The 21667-nt window shown below is 41.7% G+C and overlaps 1 protein-coding gene across 1 annotated transcript in view; it reads left to right on the top strand.

Annotated features, from left to right (window-relative positions):
* The first annotated feature begins 8479 nt into the window (after positions 1-8479).
* LOC136349582 (monocarboxylate transporter 12-like) overlaps positions 8480-21667 on the top strand; it is a 115736-nt gene continuing 102548 nt past the window's right edge. The window contains exon 1 of the mRNA XM_066301231.1: positions 8480-8964. The gene's annotated coding sequence lies outside the window, so the exon portion shown is untranslated. The remainder of the gene's footprint in view (positions 8965-21667) is intronic.

Here is a 21667-nt window from a genome sequence, read left to right as displayed (position 1 = left end):
GGTGTTTCATTTCAAAATTTGATGTATGAACGCGCACGCGCTTCGAAAAAGCTCCTTTTGAACGGAAAACCCATTAGGAAATCGACGAAATGAAAGGCTTGAACGTGCTGAACAAGCATGTCCGAGATGTCCGTCCAGAGGACCGTTACTTGCTAGATATAAAGATGAATCCGAAGGGTGAATTTCACCACCAAATCAGACCAAATCTCCGTCCTATTACTGTCCCACATACGCGCCGAATCCGACTGAAATTAGTCGAACTGAATCGCGAAATTATCTGGAAAATGGGAAAAGTGAAGTTCACCTTCCAGCAACTCTCCAAAGGTCTTTATAATAATTTATTCATCCGAATTTCGCCGGTTTAAGAGGCAATAAAAAAAATCCCTTCGGGTCGAAATCCTTGAACTCTAATCTGGAAGCTTTCAGAGGGCTAAAAGGGCAAACTACATAAAATACGAGGCGGCCATCGAAAATGCAGTCATGAAGCAATCAGTATGAAACCGTCACAAATGCGTATTTAACGAATCCCACATAAACGCATTCCGTGCGTTAAGCGCGGTTACTCCGCGAGGAGTTCCCTGCGTGCGGGGCGTGCGGCCAAGCGATGCTCTCCTTTGGGAGAGTGACGGGGCATGAGGTGGGGAACGCATTTGGCCCTTACATGCACTTTCCGAAACTCGATTTTAGTTATTTTAATTCTCAAGTTTTATTTTTTAATATTCGCCCTTAATGATTTGAGGGCGATTTTTCAAAAAAACATTTTTTGATTTTTTTTTTCCGCTCTCCCCACCCCTATTACTTCCCCAACGCCATCCGTGTGGAACGCAAGATGTCCAAACACGTTGGGTTGTGTGAAGTTTTTAGGTACAAATTTTCATAAAAAAATAATTTTTGGAGATCAACCACTCAGCTCCTTACAAGTTCTGTTCCAAAAATGTGCAATATTACTTGTCTGCAAAAGACTTCATGAATTTTTTCACTTCAACGGTCATTCAAAGGGGTATTGCATGTGCGACAAGTCAAACTGGTTCCAAAAAAAACGCACTAATTATCAAAATTTTGCAAAAATAACAACAAAACATGCTAGAAAAATAACAATAAAAATTGTACTTTTTTAATATTTTTTTGCAAAAAAAATCAAAATTTGCTGTTATTATGTAAGGATTTGTTCGAAATGATGCGCTCTTCGTCTAACCCACGCCCGTGCTCGTTTACGATCGTTGGCCATTCCTTTTCATCGCACGTAAATTCGTCGGTGCACAAATCTCTTCTGAGGAAAGTTGCGTCTTCCACATCAGCACTTAAGATGAATTCGTACTTGTTACAACTCTTCCCCCAAGATGTTCATGAAACGCGTTTCTGGCCATTTTGGCGAATCCGAACTCGATCAAAAAGGACCAACCAACTACCATAGTGCTCATCACCGGAATGAGGAGAATCCACATCTCACTAAAACACGTTAATGCCAAAGGAAGTTCAGGGTTAATTTGCAGCCTGGTGCAATAAACCATCTTCTAGCAGGACCTGATTTGCTGCCGGACATTTTAAACGGTGAAAGAAACGAAGAGTTCCTTACGAATGACCCACCGCCACTACTGGAGGACGAACCGCTGATTATTCGTGAAAATTTAATATTCCAGTGTGAAGGGTGTCCAGTACATTATCCTCGACCTCTGAGACAGTCCCTTGTCCAAAATCTTCCGAATCGGTGGAGTGGAAGAGGAGGCCCCACACAGTGGCCTGCAAGGAGTACAGATCTGACCCTATTGGACTTTTACGTACGGCGTAGGATGAAGGAACTAGTTCACGCTCGAGAAATACGGACAGGAGAAGAATTAATGTAGAACCTGCAGTAACACTTAAGTAAAGGTTTTCGACCAAGATGACCCGAACAGAATCTGAAAACGAGCTTGTTCGTGTATTAGAAGGAGAGGGCATCATTTCGAACGGAAAAATTCACATTTCCTGTAATACGTCTCTACCGCATCTAAGTGATTTCGCGAATTTTGCATCCGGAATTTTCTTGGAGCGAAAAATTCAAATTTATCAACGATTCAATTGTATCGTCCAGAGAGCGCCACAAGCGTGTTTGTTTTCTTTCCTCGGAAAAAACCTGAAAGTGTCCCAATGGTCGCTTGCGGCGTCCTCTAGAAGAGACACCCGAATCGGCAATAAATTCGATTTTCTCGTTCCAAAAAATTTCCGAATGCAAAATTCGTGAAACTAGTTCGAAGTAGCAGAGACGTATTACAGAAAATGTGATATAATTTTTTAACTCTGACACCCTGTATGTCGGCTATTATCGATTGTTGAGCTGGGGCCAGTTCAGTAAAGTCGACTCATTTTGGGCTGCACTGTGCCTGATAGACCGTTGTACAGACCTTTCAGGGACACCCTGTGTAATTTACTAAAATAGTCTTTTTTCAACTTTTTCAGCATAATAGTCGCCTGAGTACGGTTCTGTTCAATACCCTCGTTTTGAGCGGGTCGCATGAAGGTGGCATGCACTTTTTTACATGGATATTTGATCTTCGTAAGACCGACCATAGCGAGCCTTAGTGAGGTCCAAAATGGACTTCCGTTCCCTTGAATTGATATTGATGGATACCCCAAGAGCGTTTTCATATGGCATCATTAACACACCATTTATAGCGTGCAATAAATGGTGGCGGTGTGGTTCTTCATTTTCGTACAGAACGGTAATTAGTTATTGTAAAATTGTGCAAACCAGAGTAAATAATCCGTGTTGGCACCTTGTAAAGTGTCATGGATGGAAGACATGGAACTGCGTTGCCCTTGCTGCCTCTTAATCGGAGGAGAGCAGGGAAAGAGAGGCTCGATGGAAAAATCGTTTTCTGGGATCATCCATTTTTTCAAGCTAAGTTCGACAAATCAGTTGGAAACTAAGATTTTTTTCAATTGAAGAAATTTATTTAAAAAATGCGTGCAAAAAATATCTCTAAAATAGTTAAAGACTCATGCAAAAACTCTCCAGGTTTTTTGGACATTATTTCCTCATTGCACCGCTGCTTCAATAATAGTGGACAAATCGCCGGCATTTATGATGATACGCGTGCAAACTTGCATAGGTTTACATTGGGCAAACAAATGGTACGAGGCAAAATAGCGCGTTTTTAGAGGAACAAATCGCACGTTCACGCCAATCGCGTCAGCGGTACCACAAATTCTACGGTACTCCCTATGTGCGAAAACAGTCGACTTGAAAACGCACAGTTTTGGGGCTCGCAACCACTTAGCGCACGCTACAAAACGTGTGCTAACGGAGCCGTGCGAAAACGCTCCAAGATCATTTTTACAACTCTTATAGAGTTAATTGTGCGAAGACTCTGCATCTGGGACTGGGGAGTATTACATACGATTTTTATTTTTTGTAGTTTATGATTTAGCTGCTCACGTTGCTTAGACATTCATATACAGGGCGTTAAATCTGACCTGGAACGTCGAAGTATCTCGAATACCATGCGTTCTATATGGAAATGTTTAGTATCAAACTTTAATCGCTCTGAGGGGGTGCTGATATTGGTGCTAAAGTTGGACCCCCCCCCCCCGTGTGTGTGGGCGGGGTGGGGGTTGATTTTTTTAGTTTCAAGCGGCCACCCACATTTTCCCCCAGATTCGGATAATGCAGCTAAAAATTAGGAAAATTTATCCGAAAATTTTTTTTCGATTTATGTTAGAAAACTCCGTAATTAACGAAATCCAGTTTCCCTATCACTTGTGCTTTACATCAAAGTTTGCTCATGTCCGCTTCGGAATGAATGAAAATAATTTTTTCTGTAGCTTTTATTAAAATTAAATGCTCAAAACGGTGTCCCGGAACTTCGATGCCCTTAGCCCTTTCAATGCTGATGACGTCGAAAGACGTCATTCGAATTATCGGTGAGAGCTTGGCGACGTGTTTTGACGCCACCCCCATGCGTGTGTCAGAATGGCTATTTCGGTCCAGTGGATTGAGCTTTTATCAGCCCACTTGAAGAGAGCTTTTCAGGGAATTTAGTCATTTAGCTTTATTTCGTGCCGTGGAAAAGAATCAAGCCGGACCTCCAGGAAGGGAAAAACCTCCCGTGAGTCTAAGAACAAAAAATCACGTCTTCTAACAGAAGAGGAATTATTCTCGCAGAAGATGTACCATGTGCAACGTAAAAAATATCCGAAAAGAGACCGTGTACCATTGTTCCACATGCCCAAGGACGCCGCTCTGTGCATAAGTCCATGTTTCGAAAATTTTCACAAAAACTAGTGATGTGACAATTTCGTTCGTTTTTCTCTCAATAAATTTTTTTAAGTGTGCGTTAAAGTTATTAATAATTAAAGGAGTTCGTAAATAAGCCGGATGTAAATTTTAAAAAAGTCTTCATTGGACGTCTCTCTATGACCTGAGCCTCCGGCAAAATTTTCATGGCTGCTGGCTGATGACGTCGAAAACGTTAACACCCTGTAGGAAAATATAATAAAATATTTTGATAATAAATGCCTGTATCCAACTAGTGCCATTTTTTATTGCCATAACATGTTCAGCCCCTCTGGATAATAGCAGGAATTAAGTCAGCAGTGATAGGGTTAAAGGGACTTTAAAGAACTCTAGACATCTATGAAGGGTGTCTTCTGGCATACTGGCACAAACGTTTATAATTCGCAGAATCGTATTGTCACGTGTCGCTGGTACCTGATCGTTGAGGTGTCCCCGCGTAAGGAAATCCGGTGGAGTCAAATCTGGAGATCCTGCAGGCCAACTCGCCGGACGAGATCTGCCGATCCGTCGACGGTTAAAATTACGGTTAAGAATTTTCTGTGCCACAGCTGAGTAGTAAACTGAACGTGTAAGAACATGGTCTAAGGCACTTCTGAGTCTTGTGGCAGCTCATTTTTCATATTATTCTGATGAATTTTACCATTCGAGTTGCCTACAATTATGTCTTTTACACAGTGGGTGAGCGACTTCCTTTCTTCTGATTTGCAGCTCCTTCATTAATAGATTTTTTAATCGCACGATAGAAAGAAGTGCGCGATCGTGATTTTTCAGGAGAACGCTGAGCGTGGATATTGCCAGCATTACCTCAATGCCTGCCAGCTTCTTCACACACCAAAACCATTTCGATTATCTCTTCTATGGTCAAACACTCCATCGTGGAGCAGCAGCGATGACATCGTGCATAAAAGTAGATATTTTAGTTGTTTACGTTATTGTTTATTTATCGCATTTCGTTACCATAGCATTTTCGTGTCCAATAGCGATTTTTTACAAGTGGAGGTTGCCATTCAAGGTGCGAACTGAATTTCGTTAATTGCAGTGTTTTCTAGCACGATTCGGACAAGTTTTCCTAATTTTTAACCGTAGTTTCCGAAACTGTAAGCAAAACGGGAGTTTCCATTTAAAGTTAAAGAGTTAACCCCTACCCCGCCCGCACGCGGGAAGGAGGGGATTCCACTTCAGCACCAATACATTTCCCCCTCGGGAGGATTGAAGTCTGACACTAAACATTTCTTTACAGGGTGCTCAGCATTCGGGATGTTTCGCCATTTCAGGTTGAATGTTACACCCAGTATATTTGTAATAATATTTAAAAAGTCCAAACTTACGCACACAACCATATCGTGAAGTTTTTAGACGGGTCGCAAGAAATCTTAAGGAATACGGATGATTTAAAAAACCGGTAACAGGCCGCAACGAAAGCTGTAACGGAGAACAAGAAGAACACGTAACGTTATCCCTTACTTAAAATTCCAAAATATCGCTTGACGAAATTGAACATACCACGGGAAACCCAAAATCAACAGCTGGTTCGTTTTAAGCGAGCAAAGGTATCATCTCCTCCATTCCATGTCTCCTGAAACCTCAGATAATTTGCCGTGGACTTTAACATCTAACTGTTGGTCCCAACAGGATAGCACAGCCGTATATAATGCAAGAGCTGTGCAAGAAGGTCTATCACATAGATTTCCTGGAAGATAACGGGGCAGCCGGTCGGAACATCCTTGGCCAGTTCGCTGACCGGACATAATCCCTATGGACTTTTTGTTTGGGGCTGTATGTGACTATACTGTGGTGAAATAGTCCGATGCGAAAAGGTTGAACGACACTCTGCCATGTCGAAATCTTGTTTTTAGCTTCTTGCAGGGAGAAGTTCGCAACATAACACACGGGGTGTTAGGGAACTAATCTTCGCAATTTTAACCAATGATTAAGAACGTCATTTTGTACGAAAAAAATTCCTTACAACAGGGGTCTAAACATAACAGTTGTGAAAAAAGAGCTGAAGTTTGCTAGTAAAATGTTGAAAAACGCACGTGGCAGATGTTGATTGTCTGGTGCGTTAGAAAGAAAAAATTAATTATTCAACAATATCATGGCTGAAAGCCACTTAAAAATTGATGAGTGATAATTCGCCTTAAGCGGTAGAAGCAAACTAAAGCGGCAACGCCGCCCCGAACCCCGAAAACCTGACCCTTGAAAGGGCCGCCAAAGTTTACTTTACAGGTAAAGCGACAGAGTGTTGGACCCGCAGTGAACAGGTATCGAACCTAAGAAAACCTTCGAAAAATGCATACCCAGTTTATGGGGCTACACGGGTAGGTATCAAAATGAAAGAAAAACGATGCGGCGTTGCCAGTCCTCAAAAGATGCTTTTTTGTTTTCCGGGGGGCTAGTTGTGTTTACCACCCCTGTTGTAAGGACTCTTTGGGTCGAAAACAGTGAGAATGATTTTTTTGGAAAATTTTGAGCGCAACGCGGTATACCAACGCTACCGGTTTCGCGGCGAAGCCGAAATCGGAATATGTGAAGAAAGCCATCCCAAATGAGCTTCAAAAAGGAGCTTCCCACCGTCCTTTAAGCGAAAAATACGAATGGTCACTAGCGACCATAAGTAGCATTCGAGTAATAACCGCAACCCATCATAAAGGGATCGAAAAGACTAAAGCTGGTCGTAAACCAAAATTCACGGACACCTACAAACGTGGTGTTGTTCGTTCTATGCGTTCGGGAGAATTTGGTAATGCCGTTCAAACACAATGGAAGCTCAGGATGTTATCGAATAGGATTGGGATCGATCGATATCTATTTAGACAATATCGACCTCGACGCCGAAGGAGTTCGCCGTGTGTTGAGGGAAGCTGGCTTCCGAGGATGGTTAAGAAGCCACTACTAAGAGAGAGACATGAAAATTAAGAATCGCCTTCATAAAAAGATATGTCCCCTACACAGAAAATGATTGGGCAAATGTCGTATGGTCTGACGAAACCGAAATCGATAGATTTGAGTCGGATGGCAAAGATGTAGTAAATGTGGAAAGGGCGAAATGGCCAATTAGAGGCAAGACATATTAAACCAACAATAAAATCCGGGGGTGGTATTATAATCATATGGGGATGCCTCGAGTCAACAAGGGTGGGTTTAGTGCAGGAAGCAGAAGGGAGAATGACTGCAATCGACTACGTGCAGATTTCAAAGCGTAGTTCGATAAGATGCCTTGAAATGCCCAAAGAACGTACTGCTGTTCCAGTCGGATGAAGGTCCTAAATACGCCGACAAAAGGAATGGCCGCCGCGATTTCCCGATTTAAACCCCACGGACTATCTCTGGGCTCAGCTTAAGGGATCGCTCGCTGATGTCGGTGCTTCAGCACGCAGAAATTGTGGGAGAATGTCTTGGCCGAGTGAAGTCGGATCACATCACAACAATGCGAGAAGTTGGTAGAAAGTATGCCACCGCAGGTCCGCGCTGTAATTCACACAAGATATTAATATTTAGCAGTGGCAAACTCACAGTACTGACCGAATGTGAATTTAAAAAAAAAACTGGAAACGTTTGGTTCTCCCTCTTTGGTTCTTTGGTCCTCGAATGGAGAAAAATTGGTCTGTTCAGTTTTTCCAACTTCTAGACAACATTTCGGCAGTAACGGTGCAACGCGTCGATCTACCGCCGGTCACGTGCGATCCGGTCGGTTTCGAGAGTGCAACCGTCCCAGATTTCCAAAAATATACGAAATCTCGTCAATTTTCGATGATAATCTAATTCAGCGGTAAATTACGCACATTAAAATCGTTCGCCTCCACTGACCCGACGCCGACGCATCGCCACGCTTTGCCGATCGCCGCGGGCGCACTTTTCGAACCACCCGGTATATCGCCCACCGCAATATTTACCAAACTTTCAATGGTAGCACCTCCGGTGCTCCAGCGCAATTGACCTTCCACGTAGCTGGTCGAAATGCGACGGGGGTCGCGGGGGTCAGCTACCACGAGGGGGCTTCCAGCGCTGAGGTCCCGGAACGTAAATAGGGAGTTGAAATTATCTTAAATCGAGCGTAAATTTAGCGGAGCGAGAGAATGACAACTCGAACCGACTTCGTTCCACTTCCGGATCTGATACAGCTATTTCGATCCCCGGGATCCCGGAATGAGGATCCGAAAAAGCCGAAAAAGAACTTTAATATATAAATAGGTTTATTCACATTAATCCTCAGGCCACAAAATCCCGCAAGTTCTTTAAATTCCTGCGCACATTATAGGCGGTATCGCCATTGAAATCAGCAGGGGCTTTCGAACTGGTCCGTTCTTTCAGTCTCCGTTTCGCTCTCGTGTAAACTGAATCGGAACTCGAGTTAGCCGGCTAACTGGTAACCACGTGTTTTCCTTCATAGCTCTCTGGGTTGCTGGTTGGTGCCCGATTTTGTATGTAAAAAAAAAAAAAAAAAAAAAAAAAAAAAAAAAATATTATCGAAAATGGGGACCGAGTCGGTGTGGCACGTCAATTTTTCTCGCTGAAGACAGAGATCCGCTCTTCATTGGTACTTTTAATTAATTCCCTCCAATCGCAGAGGTCGAACGGCGAAATGCTAAATTACTAATCGCCCATAAGATTTTATGTGACGACCTAAAGGGGATTGATGGCCAGGTGAAAGACATTCTTGACAATAAAGATTCGCCATTTATTACTTCCTTGTAAGTAAAAGCCTGTTTGTTTAGCCTTTACACTAACTCGAAGTTGCTTTCGCGCTCACTTTGGTATAGGCAAAGTATCGTTGTGCTTAACAGTGACGAGCCCAACGTTTCTATAACGCTTCGCTTGTAGATATATGCAAAATTAACCCGTTTGACGATGAAAACCGTCAGAAGATTTCAAAGGGAATTGTGGCATTACGTTGATAAGCGAAAACTTTCGGCGCCGTTCCATAACCGAAAGCCCAAAGCTCGTGTTTAACTTAACCGTTTAATTTGCATTAATGCACTCACAAGAAGTGAAAAAGCATAAGAAGCCGTGCATCGCGTGGAACGGAAGAATTTCCAAATGAAAGTCGCTCAACTACTTCTGGGCGCTGATTTACAAATTGCTGAGCAGTTATGTTCACTTCGAAATTGAGCAGGACGAATGTGCCCTCCCGTCTCGAGAAGCTGCTCGAATTTAGCGAGAGCCGTCGCGAGGACCGGGAAGAACGTACAGGGTGTAGCAGCCGACCTGAAGTGGCTATCTGGGGTACCAGGCAGCCCACGGAGGGGTGTGGAACTCCCAGGAGGAAACGAGTCGGTGCTAAAGTTCGTTCCCCCCTGGCCGCGCTTTGGCGCGGCCAGGGGGTCGGATTTTAAAAGTTTAAATCCCCCGTTTTCTGAAAGATTCAAATGTCGCAGCTGAATCCATTTCGATTTTTTCGATCGGGGCCGCAATCGGCGAAATTCGACCTCTCTTTCGCCTGCGATTTTCGCCGGGAGGTCCGACGGTGTCCGCTCCGGAATTGACCAAAAACGCGAATTTTATCCGCACGACGCGCTCGACCGAAGCCCAACTATAAAATTTGCATTCACGAATAAATTCGCAAGTAATCACCTCTGCAATAACGGCACGCGTCCCACTGCTCCGCCGACCGCCTTACTCCCTTGGCCGTAAAGTTCCCGTGGCCGCAGGCTGAGGAATTCCCAGACGGTGCTCTGCATTTCGGCGTCCGAGCCAAAGCGTCCACCTTCCGCTGCCCCTTTCAGTGGGCCAAAGATGTGGAGGTCGCGGGGGGATAAATCCGGGCTGCAGGGCGGACGATCCAAAACCCTCAATTTTTTCTTTCAAATTTTCTTTAGCTATGTTCGAGGCGCGAGGCCGCGCGTCGGCCCCGAGCAACATGACACCGTTGGAACGTCTTCCTGGACGTTTTTCGTCCTGCTGATTGACGGAGCTTATCCAGAGCTTCGTTGTCTGGATTTGCGTTAGTATTCGCTCTGTGTTCTTTAAATTCTCTCAGCAACGGTCGTTTGTTGTCAAAAAAACTTAATCAAACTTGAACGGATTTTTGGTAATAAATCCCATTTCAAAGCCGCAATGTTTGAAATTACTGTGAAATGCAAATGAAAGAGGCTGATTTGTGTGAAAGTTACTGACGTCACGAAGCATCAGCTGGGCGATTAAGTTTTTTTTAAAGGGTAATTTGTGCAAGGATGAGTTTTAGCGAACAAGCTAATAAATGTTCAAAATTATGCCCCGGAACTTCAAAGCACTTAATAGGAGTTTAAGAGACTCCTCACATCTGCGAATTGTGTCTTCTGGCATATCGGCACGAGCGTTCATGCGGGGTGTCCCATTTAAAGCTGTGATCGAAGATTACTCAAAAACGGTACGTTGTGCGGAAGAAAAATTCAAATAAACGTTGTCCGAGAAAGGGGGGACATGTCGCGAAGATGCTGACTTACTTTTAGCCAAGACGTCCCGTTAAGGTCATTTCAAGGGCAACTTTTTTTTCAAACTTCAACCCCGAATTTTTTTCCAGATCCCAGTAGGCCTTCAAGAAATTAGTATCTTTGATTTGAAACATTTTTTTATTAAACGTTTTGGTGCAGATTTATCCTCGATTTTTGGCCAATTTTTGAGAGAGTCGAAATTATTGCATTTTTTTTTTTTTGAAAAGTTGTGCAATGAATATTCTGCTTAAAACTCAGAACTATTCTTCTATCTAATCAACAAAAAATTATTTCTATGATTTTTTTTTTACTAATTTGGAAAATTATTTTAAGATGCTGACTTGAGAAACTTACGCAATCAAATGTTCAAAATAGTGTCCTTTGCACACTCGTTTTCAATTCTCCTTTTCATATCGTCCGCAGTTGCTGGCACTTCTGCAAAAACTTTGTCTTTTAAAAAACCCCAGAGGAAAAAATCTGGTGAGGTCGGATCAGGCCACCAAGGGGGCCAGTTCACTGAAACGCCCCGCCCGATCCATCGGCTTGGACGCGTTTCCTCCAGAACCTCACGAGACATTCTAGAAAAATGGGCTGGGCAGAGATCATGCTGACACCACATCATCCGTCTCATCGCAATTAAAATTTTCGAAAAATTCGGAAAAATTATTATGCAAGAAATTGCGATATATTTCTCCATTAAACTTTCCTTTTATTAAGAAAAGTCCAATTAAGTATTCCTCAATGACACCACACCATACGTTCATTGCCCATGGGCTTTGGTGTTCAGCTTCTCCAAGCCAGGGTGGGTGTGTAGTTCTCTAAATATGCAAATTATAGCGATTCACTGCACCGCGGCTGGTGAATGTGAATTCGTCCGAGAACAAAACGTTGGAGGAGAAATTTGCATTTTGATTTAATTGTTGCTTTGCCCAATTACAAAACATGAGTCGGTTTTCAAAATCAGTTCCATCGAGTTTCTGATGGAAAGAAATGGGGTGAGGATGGTATTTATTCGCCTTCGAAACTCTTTGGACATTTGTCTTTGATACTCCTGAGTCAGCAGCAATTCGGCGGCAACTTACATGGGGATCGAAGGCAACAGCTGCAAGAACTGCTATTTGATTGCCTTCGTCTGTTGCACTTCGGGAGTGACGGCGTTTTTTCGTTTTCACAACATTTTTGTTCCTTTGAAATTTTTAATGAAACTGTTGAAAGGCGTTCAACAGTGACCTTTTTGATCCGAAAATTTTTCAGCATAAAGTTCTGCTGCCCGACTAAAATTTCTTTTATCCTCTCCATAAAACAAATCATTTCAAATTTTTCATCCGGAGTGCAGCGATCCATTTCAGTTATTTGAATTTTAAAATCAAAAGAATAATTTTTGAATTATTTCACACAAAAAAAAAATTGGAGCGATTGGCGAAAAGAATAATTTCGATTTCCTGTAGACGTTGTTAACAAGGCAGACTCTAACAAGAGGAAATTTAAGATATTTTTTTTCATAGAAATGATTTTTTTTAATTAGATAGAGGGATTGTTATGAGGTTTAAACGAAATATGCGTTGCAACCTTCTTCAGAAAAAAAATGAAGTCATTTCGACTATCTCAAAAATTAGTCAAAAAGCAGGGATAACTCTGGTACAAAATGTCTAATAAAAAAAAATAAATAAAATAAAAAATCATTTTTTTAATATCTTCAAGGATCTGTAAGAAAATACGCAGTTCCATTTGCAAAAAAAATTTGCCCTTGAAATGACCTTAAAATGACGTTTTGGCTAAAGGTCACTATATTAACGACACACCCCCCCTCTTTACCGGACAACTTTTATCTAAATCTGCCTTTTATACAACGTTTTTGAGCAATATTCAATCACAGCTTTTAAATGGAGCTCCCTGTGTATTGCGTGGCGTAGAAGAGAGAACACCCCGTAGAAATGGTTTCGTTTAAATAATTTTTAATATGCGCGGGTCTTACGCTAAAACAAATACTTCATTAACAATTGATCAAATTTCATTGTTAAAAATTCAAGAAAATTGATAATTTGCCGGTCCTTCGCGGTGTCTTGCACATTCTTGTCCACGTCCAGACATGGATCTAATGAGGGCGTTGATGTCCTCCCGGAGGATCTCAGGCTAACTGGACACATGGCGCTCCTAGGGTTAGTGAAGGAGAAGGTAAATTACGCAACCTTCTATCTACAATATCCCATACATGGTCAATAGATGATAGGTCTGGAGCGCGAGGTGGCCAAGGTAGCAAATTGATTGCATTTTGTGGAAGTCTATGATGACTCTCGCCGCATGTGTTCGTGCATTATCTTACTGGAAAACTGGATTAACAAGAATTTCCAGATAAGGCACGTGATGAGGTTCCAGGACTCCTTTGAGGTCTCGTTGGGCTGTCTAATGAAAAGTAAAGGCGACCTGCCACCATGTGCATTAGCACCTCAAACCATAACCTCAACAGTCTGATGCACATACTTCTAGATTGTAAACTGAAGATCCAGTTTTTCACCCCCTCTTTTTCTTACTCTTGCCTACCAATCATGCATACCCAAAAAAATCTGGATTCGTCACCAAACACCATACTATGCCATTCCAGTTTTCAATGTATCCGTTCTCTGCACTACTGCTGTCGATTTTGACGATGATTTAAGGTGAGGAATAACACAAGATGGGGAGGGTAGGAAATCGGTCCAAAACTTCTTATCCAGAAATAAATGATTTGAATTCCAGTGAATCTTCCATACTCAGCAAACCACTGCTCCGCTAGCGACCTCGACCCATCTCTTAGGGCTATAATCCGAAGGCGGCGGTCTTGGCGTTCTGTGGTTCTTAGGGATCATCCAGCACCTCTCCTGATGCCTGTTTGGCCTTCTTGGAACCATCTTATTATAGTGTTTACACTGCGGTTCAATCTACTGGGGATTTCCCTAAGTGACCGATCAGCCTCGACCTCTCTGAAATTCGCTTAATTGATGAAAATTTCGCTGCGCTCTCTATTCAGTCACATTTGATTAAGTTAAAAGCACTTTCTAGCACACTGTACACCAATAAATCACATTTTGCACTAAAATTGTTGATATTTTATTGCAATTTTTATAGTAAAAAAAAACAAAATTCCCGATAAATCCATTGATAAATATGGCTGAAAATTTAACCGTTTTTTGTGTTCGCATGTATAGGCATGCGTACCAACAACTACTTAAATAAAACCATTTTTACGGGGTGTTGTCTTTTCTAAGTCACGCGGCGCAATTCGTAGACTCACATCCTCACGCGTCGTGAGTATTCCTGTACAGACCTGATCATTGAGATACCTCCACCAAAAGAAGTCCGGTGAGGTAAAATCTGGAGATGCAGCAGGCCAACGTACCGGATCAGATCTGCTGACCCATCAACGCTTAAAATTGTGATTATTGTGAATTTTCCGTGCCGCAGCTGAGCAGTAAGCTGACTGAGAACCGGCACGTTCTGAGGCACTTCCAAGATCCGGTTCTGGAGTTATATGGACAGTTAATTTTTCAAATTATTCCCGTACATTTCACCATTTAAGTTGCCGCCAATGATTTGGGGGCCCACGAGTTTTATGCCGACGATTGACGAACGACGCTGAGCGTGGAGACTAACACGATTATCAAAATGCTCATTGGCTTCTCCGAGCAAATTTTTGAATATCTCCGAAACCGCTTGAGATGTTTTAATGAGATTTTGTAGAGTTTGACAGTAGCGTATTTTGCGATAAAAATATTGTTTTTAGTTCTACCAGTGACGTGCGTATGGCCAAGCCACTTGTTATTTTTAAAGGAAAAAATGATACGCCACTGGTTTTTCTTAAGCTAAAAATTATTTTTGAATTTTTCGTTCAATAAGAAAGAGAAAAGGTCTGTTGACCCTTCTTTGTGCAACGTTTTCGAAGCAAGAAAATAAAGGCCATTTCAACGTCTTAACTAGAGAACAACGAGGGTCATTCTCTGGAAAATTCTTAAAAACGGCCACAATTCTGTTCGACTGTCAAATTCAAATTGTGCCAATCACATATGCACTTAGTGAGGTTTTGAGGGGTCCGTTAAAATGCTGGATTATTCTACCAATGAAGAATATACAGATATTATTTTTATTTACGGTTATTGAAATGGTGATGGTTCAGAAGCTGTTGGAGAATGGACTAGAAGGTTTCCCAATCGTCGGCGTCCAGATCACAGAGCTTTTGTAAAGGTTTATCTCCATGTTTGACGCTGTGGTGTAGGTGGTAGAGGAGGTAAACGAAATGATATTGGGGAACATAGGAAGACAAATGTTAGGCAAGAACGATGTATCTTAAATGCCATCGATAGAGATAACAGCTTGAGTACCCTCAGAATGAGTCGGCAAATGAATACACCAAAAACAGTTACTTGGAATTGTTAAAAAAAAACGACTACAGAGCGTTTCATTTACATCTGGTTTAAGCTTTGCACCATGGAGATGAAGATCGGCGTGTGACATTTTGCAGATGGCTCTATAGCAAGTCACAAGAAGATACAGATTTCTGTTCTAAAATAATATGGACGGATGAGTCATGCTTTACACGAAGCGGCCTGGTAAATTATCATAATTTGCATAGATGCTCTGTAGAGAATCCTCATGGTTATCATAATTTGCACAGGTGCTCTGTAGAGAATCCTCATGGTTATCAGAATTTGCATAGATGCTCTGTAGACGATCCTCGTGCTTATCATAATTTGCCCAGGTGATCTACAGAGAATTCTCCTTCTTATCATAATTTGCACAGGTGCTCTGTAGAGAATCCTCATGGTTATCATAATTTGCACAGATGCTCTGTAGACGATCCTCGAGCTTATCAGAATTTGCACAGGTGCTCTGTAGAGAATCCTCCTTATCAGAATTTGCACAGGTGATCTGTAGAGAATCCTCGTGCTTATCATAATTTGCACAGCTGCTTTGTAGAGAATCCTCTTTATCATAATTTGCACAGGTGATCTGTAGAGAATCATCGTGCTTATCATAATTTGCATAGGTGACCTGTAGAGAATCCTCACGCTATTCGGCCACGCAGTTTTCAAGAAGAACTTAGTGTAAGTGTATGGATGGGTGTTGTGCAAGATTTTACCTTGGGACCATATTTTCTCCCATATAGAATTACTGCGGCGATATTTCTGGAACTTGTTCGTCACGATTATGCAAATGTCGGTGAAAATTTCCCTCTGCCTTTAAGAGCAGACATTGATTTCCAACTAGATGGGTGCCCGGAGCACTATTCTAGAGACGTAAGGAATTGGCTGGACGCAAATTTAAATAATAAATGGATGGGACGTGGTGGCCCTGTAGCGTGGCCTGCTCGTTCGCCGGATATGGCACCTCTAGATTTCTTTGTTTGGGGTTACATGAAAACCGCAGTTTACGAAACTGCCGTAAATTCTCGAGAAGAATTAATTCAGCGAGTTAAAAGTGCTGCCGGGACCATTACACCAGTTCATCTTGAGGATTTAAGGCAATCGATTATTCAAAGAGTCCAATTGTGTATTGAACAGAATGGTGGGAATTTTGAACAACTTTTGTGAGAATGACCCCCGTTGTTCTCTAGTTAAAACGTTGAAATGGCCTTTATTTTCTTGCTTTGAAAACGTTGCACAAAGAAGGGTCAAGAGACCTTTCCTCTTTCTTATTAAACGAGAAATTCAAAAATAATTTATAACTTAAGAAAAACCAGTGGCGTACCATTTTTTCGTTTAAAAATACCAAGCGGCTTGCCCGTACACACGTCACTGGTAGAACTAAAAACAATATTTTTATTGTAAAATACGCTACTGTTAAACTCTACAAAATCTCATTAAAACATCTCAAGCGGTTTCGGAGATATTCAAAAATTTGTGATATTTTACTAAAACTTTAACACCCTGTATTTTAGTAACGAAGCACTTTTCGTGTATGATTTATATAACAAACTACGGTTATTTTTCAACATAGAATACGCGGTTGAATTTACTTCCTTTACAACTGGGACAGCCTGTATAATGCTCTTCTACGGTCGAATACTCCATCGTGGAGCAGCAGTGACGACAGCATGCGTAAAAGTAGATGTTTTAGTAGTTCGCGTTATTGTTTATTTATCGCATTTTGTTACCATGGAATTTTTTCGTGCCGCAGCAATTTGCAAAAGGTGAAGGTTGCCGTTTGGGACATAAATTGAATTTCGTTAATTACAGTAATTTCCGGCATTAATCCAAGAAACAAATGTTTCGGGCAAATTCCCCTCCTTGAATTCAACGGTCGGCGGTTCGGTGGATCTCGTCCGGCGAGTCGGCCTCCCGGATCTCCAGACCTGGCACCGTGGGATTTTTCCTGCGCAGCCGATCTGAAACCGCACTTTGTTGCCGTTTAATGCGCCCGTTAAATTCTGCAAGCAGCAGTCGGTTATTTATCAGAGGCAATTATCTGCAACAAAGTAAATTGTCTCGACACTTTAAAAAAACATAAAATTACATAAATAAAACATCGAGTAAAATTCCGATGTCCACCAACTTTAAAAAGCGGTTTTGCACTTCATAAAGATTGTTAAACACGAGTAGGCATCTACAGTATGTTTCAGCTCCTGATTTCCAATTACAATACAGGATAACGATCTCGGCAAAAACTATCGGACGTGTTTGTTTTTTTAGTTATTGGTCGCCATTCATTGTCGAATTTAACGAAATCTTAATGCAGCTGCGATCGAAAACGTGTCCAAATTAAGATAAGAGCTCTGAATTTTAAAGAAACCTTTTCTCCGATTTGATTCATTTAATATTCATGTTATACAGGGCGGCTAACAAGAGCTGCCCCTCTACGTTCTCTAGACAATTTAATGGGGCAGCAGGCCGAAATGCGGTACGCCACCCGTGACTCTAAGAGGTGTGTTTCTCTATGTTATACAGGGCGACCCGTAAAGTTCGCATCGCAAACTCTTTTACTTGTGAATTTGGGTAAATTTTGACTTTGGCTGTAGTTCTTAGGAAATTTTGAAAAACGACATGCAAATCGAAAAACAAATGACTGCCTAAAACTGTCAAGTTGATTTTTTTTTTAATATTCAAAATCCACGATTATTTCTCATAATTTTGAAAAATCACCAAGGAAAAAGTCTGTCAGTTTCTTATTTTCCACCGACAAGCCAATTTTCATCTTTTTTGGACAACTTAAATTTTTCAAAATTCCTTTGTATTTCTGCGCTTCCGAGGTGTTCAGATCGGTCAGCAACGACCGATTTACGCTGATATTTGTTTACATCCAATTCCGCAGCAGTAAAATTTATAAAAATGCCAGGATGGGGCAACCTGAGCATTTTCTTTATAAACTAGATCAACTTTGCGTCATGGCGTACGTAGCGTCTTTAGCGAAATTTACATTTTCTTCAAAAAAATTGATTTATTACAATTTTAACTAATAAACATTCACGTAGAAAATTGCTTTGATATGCTGCAATTACACTTACAAAATTGCTGTCGGACTTCAATATCTCGAAAATGAAGGAAGACGAAAAATTTTGAAAAAACGAAAGTCATCTGAGAAACTGGAAAATCGGCACATGGATAGAAAATGAGAAACTGAGAAACTTTTCTCCTGGCGATTTTCCAAAATTCTGAGAAATAATGGCGAATTTTGAATTTTAGAAAATGCATTTTGACAGCTATAAACGGCCATCTGTTTCTCTATTTGCACGTCATTTCTGAAACACAATTCGAAGGCAAAATTAAACTTTAGCCATATTCACAAGTGAAAACACGTCCCATATAGTGCCGACTTTATGGGCCACACTATATATAAGTCCTATCTTTTGAATCACCCCGTACTTCCATCGAAAATTAAAAACCCCCATTTTGTATGTTGATACGCGTAGCGAGTTCATGTGTAGAATTTTAAAATATTGTTAAAAAGATCATTTGACAATAAATAAACATCAACGATGTAAAATTTCGATCTTCGTAATGTAATATCTGGCACATACATACAGGGCCATCGTCACAAACCTTTCAGCCTAGAATATTCTTCGCAGCAAAGAAAACTAGTTTTGACGAGAGAACACGTCGACGTAGACATCGTGGAGGACGTTCAAATCAATGTGCGTTGCATTTTAGGTTGCGCCCCCTTGCCCCCAGGTGCCCCCCCTTGAAATTTTTAAATGGCACCCCCGGCTTGCAGCACATCATTTTAAAGGTCTTAAACGCCTCGATTCATTCCCGGCTAGAAAACTAAAATCGGTCGATCTGTTCTCCTGAAGAGTCAAAAATAGATTTTCAAGCTTTCTTGTATGTTTACGATGTTTCTTTTCATTTGGCTGTGTTACAGCTTTTTTCTTTTGTCATTAAGAAACCCGATCGGGTTTTGTGTTTTAGTTCCTGTCAACTTTAGTATTGTAGCGCAAACCGTTTTCCTGTTTAGACAAAACTAAATTTGATTTGTCATCTACCTACTTGTCTGTGAACTGCCATGAAAGCGATAGATTCGTAATGATGTATAATTTAGAGAAAATAATGAATTTTTTTTCAACGCAAGGAACCTTAAGGAAAATCTGAATCGCCGTTGCGTGCTGCATTTTGTCAAGAAAATTCAAGCAACTGGTTCCGCCTGCGACGAGGCGACCGAGCAACCCGGAGTTCTCAATGAAGCTGCCTAGGTCGAGAGTTTGGGCCATTTCGGCATTAATCCTACCAGTTCGATTCCAAAGGCGGTTCAGTTGACAGTTATCTCGTATGGTTCCATTCATGACCCTCTAAAACTGAACAAGTTTTTTCCTTGCAAAATGAGCATTCTTCGAGAACTCCGAGACGACGAATGCGATCGAAGAATTCGATTTTGCGAAGCAACGACTGCGATAACTGAAACTGAACCGAATTCAATGAAGAATATTTGTTTCAGTGATGAATCAACTTTTTTCCTGAATGGCTTTATAAATAAACGTAACTGTAGATATTGGGACAATGAGGGCCCTCGCGCGTTTCAAAAGGGCCGGACGCAGTCGAGAGCTCAACGTCTGGGATGGAATTCTGGGGAGTGAAATAATGAGTCGAATTTTTAATGAAGGAAATCTAACAGCTGAATCCTATTTCAATCCATCGCAAAACGAAATCAACCCGCAGTCCTTAGGATGCCAAGTCGACGAAGGGGGAAACCCTTTTTTGAACGAAGGACATATACCCTTTCAACATGAGGACGCACCACCATATCACGCATTACGCGTGCAACAATGGCCGAATGACAGACTTCGTGACAAATGGACTGGCAGAAGAGGCGCTGCGGAATGGCCGGCGAGATCGCCAGATTTGACGCCTCTAGACTTCGTCCTCCGGGGTCAATTGAAGGCAATTGACGAATGCAAAACTGGCCCACAAGACACTCAGGTTCTACGAAATAAGTTTACAGGCCCATGCAGACTGATTAGTAGAGGAGTAATTGAGGTAACTCAATTTCAGAGGAAATGAGAGATTATTAATCGAAGATTAAGCACTATGTTCGATTGAGATCGGGCGCTCTCTCTACCAGTCTTCATTTCAGTTTATTGACTGAAGTGGAGTAAAGGGGGGATCTGCGGGGTATGAAAGTTGTATTTTCGTTAGGCTTGAAAATGGTAATCTGCGCAGGAACTATAACGCGCAACATCTCCTTCTATCTCGAACAGGGATGAAAATTCCAAACTTAAACTATTTCCCTCGGATTTTTTTTCTGTTAAAGAAGCTACTCGCTTTGATCCTGACTAATATACAGGGTGTTTCAGAATTTAATGTATAACCAGCGTTGGAGCACTTCGCCACGATTCAAATTAACCAATATATCGCAGGCAAATCTCAGTGCTTTCTCGAGATATAGGGAGGTTTCCTTTTTTCTTTTTACTGAAAGACTGTAGTGATGACTTGCTCGCTATAACTAAGTCACATTTTGTGGGTAGTTACGTCTTAACATGCGCCATGAATAACCAGACATTCTTTGACTTACACTATAAGATGCCATTAACAGAGTTTGTAAATTGCAGGTCGGGACTACGAAACGGCCTTTTTATAGAAATTTTTGCGAATTCGAACGCCCTGTGTATTATTTTCTTTAAGACCGCACGGAGCCTCCGGCGAGGCATAAAAAGCTGCTTTTAGCGCAGTCGTTTCGTCATTTCCCCACGCGCCATTTTGCCTGAATAACGAGGCATTTTTTGAAAAAATCACAATGTTCAATGATTATTCGAAACGAGCGCCATCTTTGTATTGTAACGACGGTAAATTAAACGATAAAATGGCAATTACAACGCAATAAAAAAAATATTACAACAGTCGTTCAAAATGACTGCCACTTGCTCGTGTGCATTTTATTGCTCTCAGCGAAAGTTGCCTTTCGTACAATGTCGAAATGGTTTTTAATTGTCGCACAGCAGCCGTTCGTTCTTTGAAGGTGCTCTCCTCTTGTGTTTGCGTCTCGTTTGTAAATCCGAAATTTTAAACGCCCCCCAGAAATAATAGTCCAACGGATCAAAATCTGGCGATCTCGCGGGCCATGCGCCGACGTCCGGTCCATCGGTTCGAGTGACCATTCAAAAATTCCGCAAATGCTCGCGTAGATCGAGGGGGCGTTCCATCATGTTGGAACTAAAAAAAAAAAAGGAGCACGTCCAGTATCTCGGGAACGAGTCGAGATTTGCCTGGGTGAATTTGAATCGCGCTGAAGTGCTCTAACCCCCGGTGGCGTATGCGCAGGTAACTCCGAAACTCCCCGCATGAAGCGAAGATATTTTGCTTCATTTTCTTGGGAAATTCCCTTGAATGTTACGCCCGCCCATCGAAATGACTGAGCAATTCCCCATTGAGATTTGTCGCATTGGAAATGCTGAACAGGAAAACAAACTTATACAGTTTTTAGATAAGGAGCTGTCTTGCAAAACTTCTGATGCTCTTGTGCAATTGCTCCCGAATGTCAACCAAATCCATGGATTTATGCCCGTCTGAATGCATTAAATCTGTAG

The sequence above is a fragment of the Euwallacea fornicatus genome, chromosome 38 (assembly GCF_040115645.1).
Source record: "Euwallacea fornicatus isolate EFF26 chromosome 38, ASM4011564v1, whole genome shotgun sequence".
Taxonomy (NCBI): Eukaryota; Metazoa; Arthropoda; class Insecta; order Coleoptera; family Curculionidae; genus Euwallacea; species Euwallacea fornicatus.
Note: the sequence above shows the minus strand (reverse complement) of the source record. Positions and strands in the feature narration are given on the sequence as shown.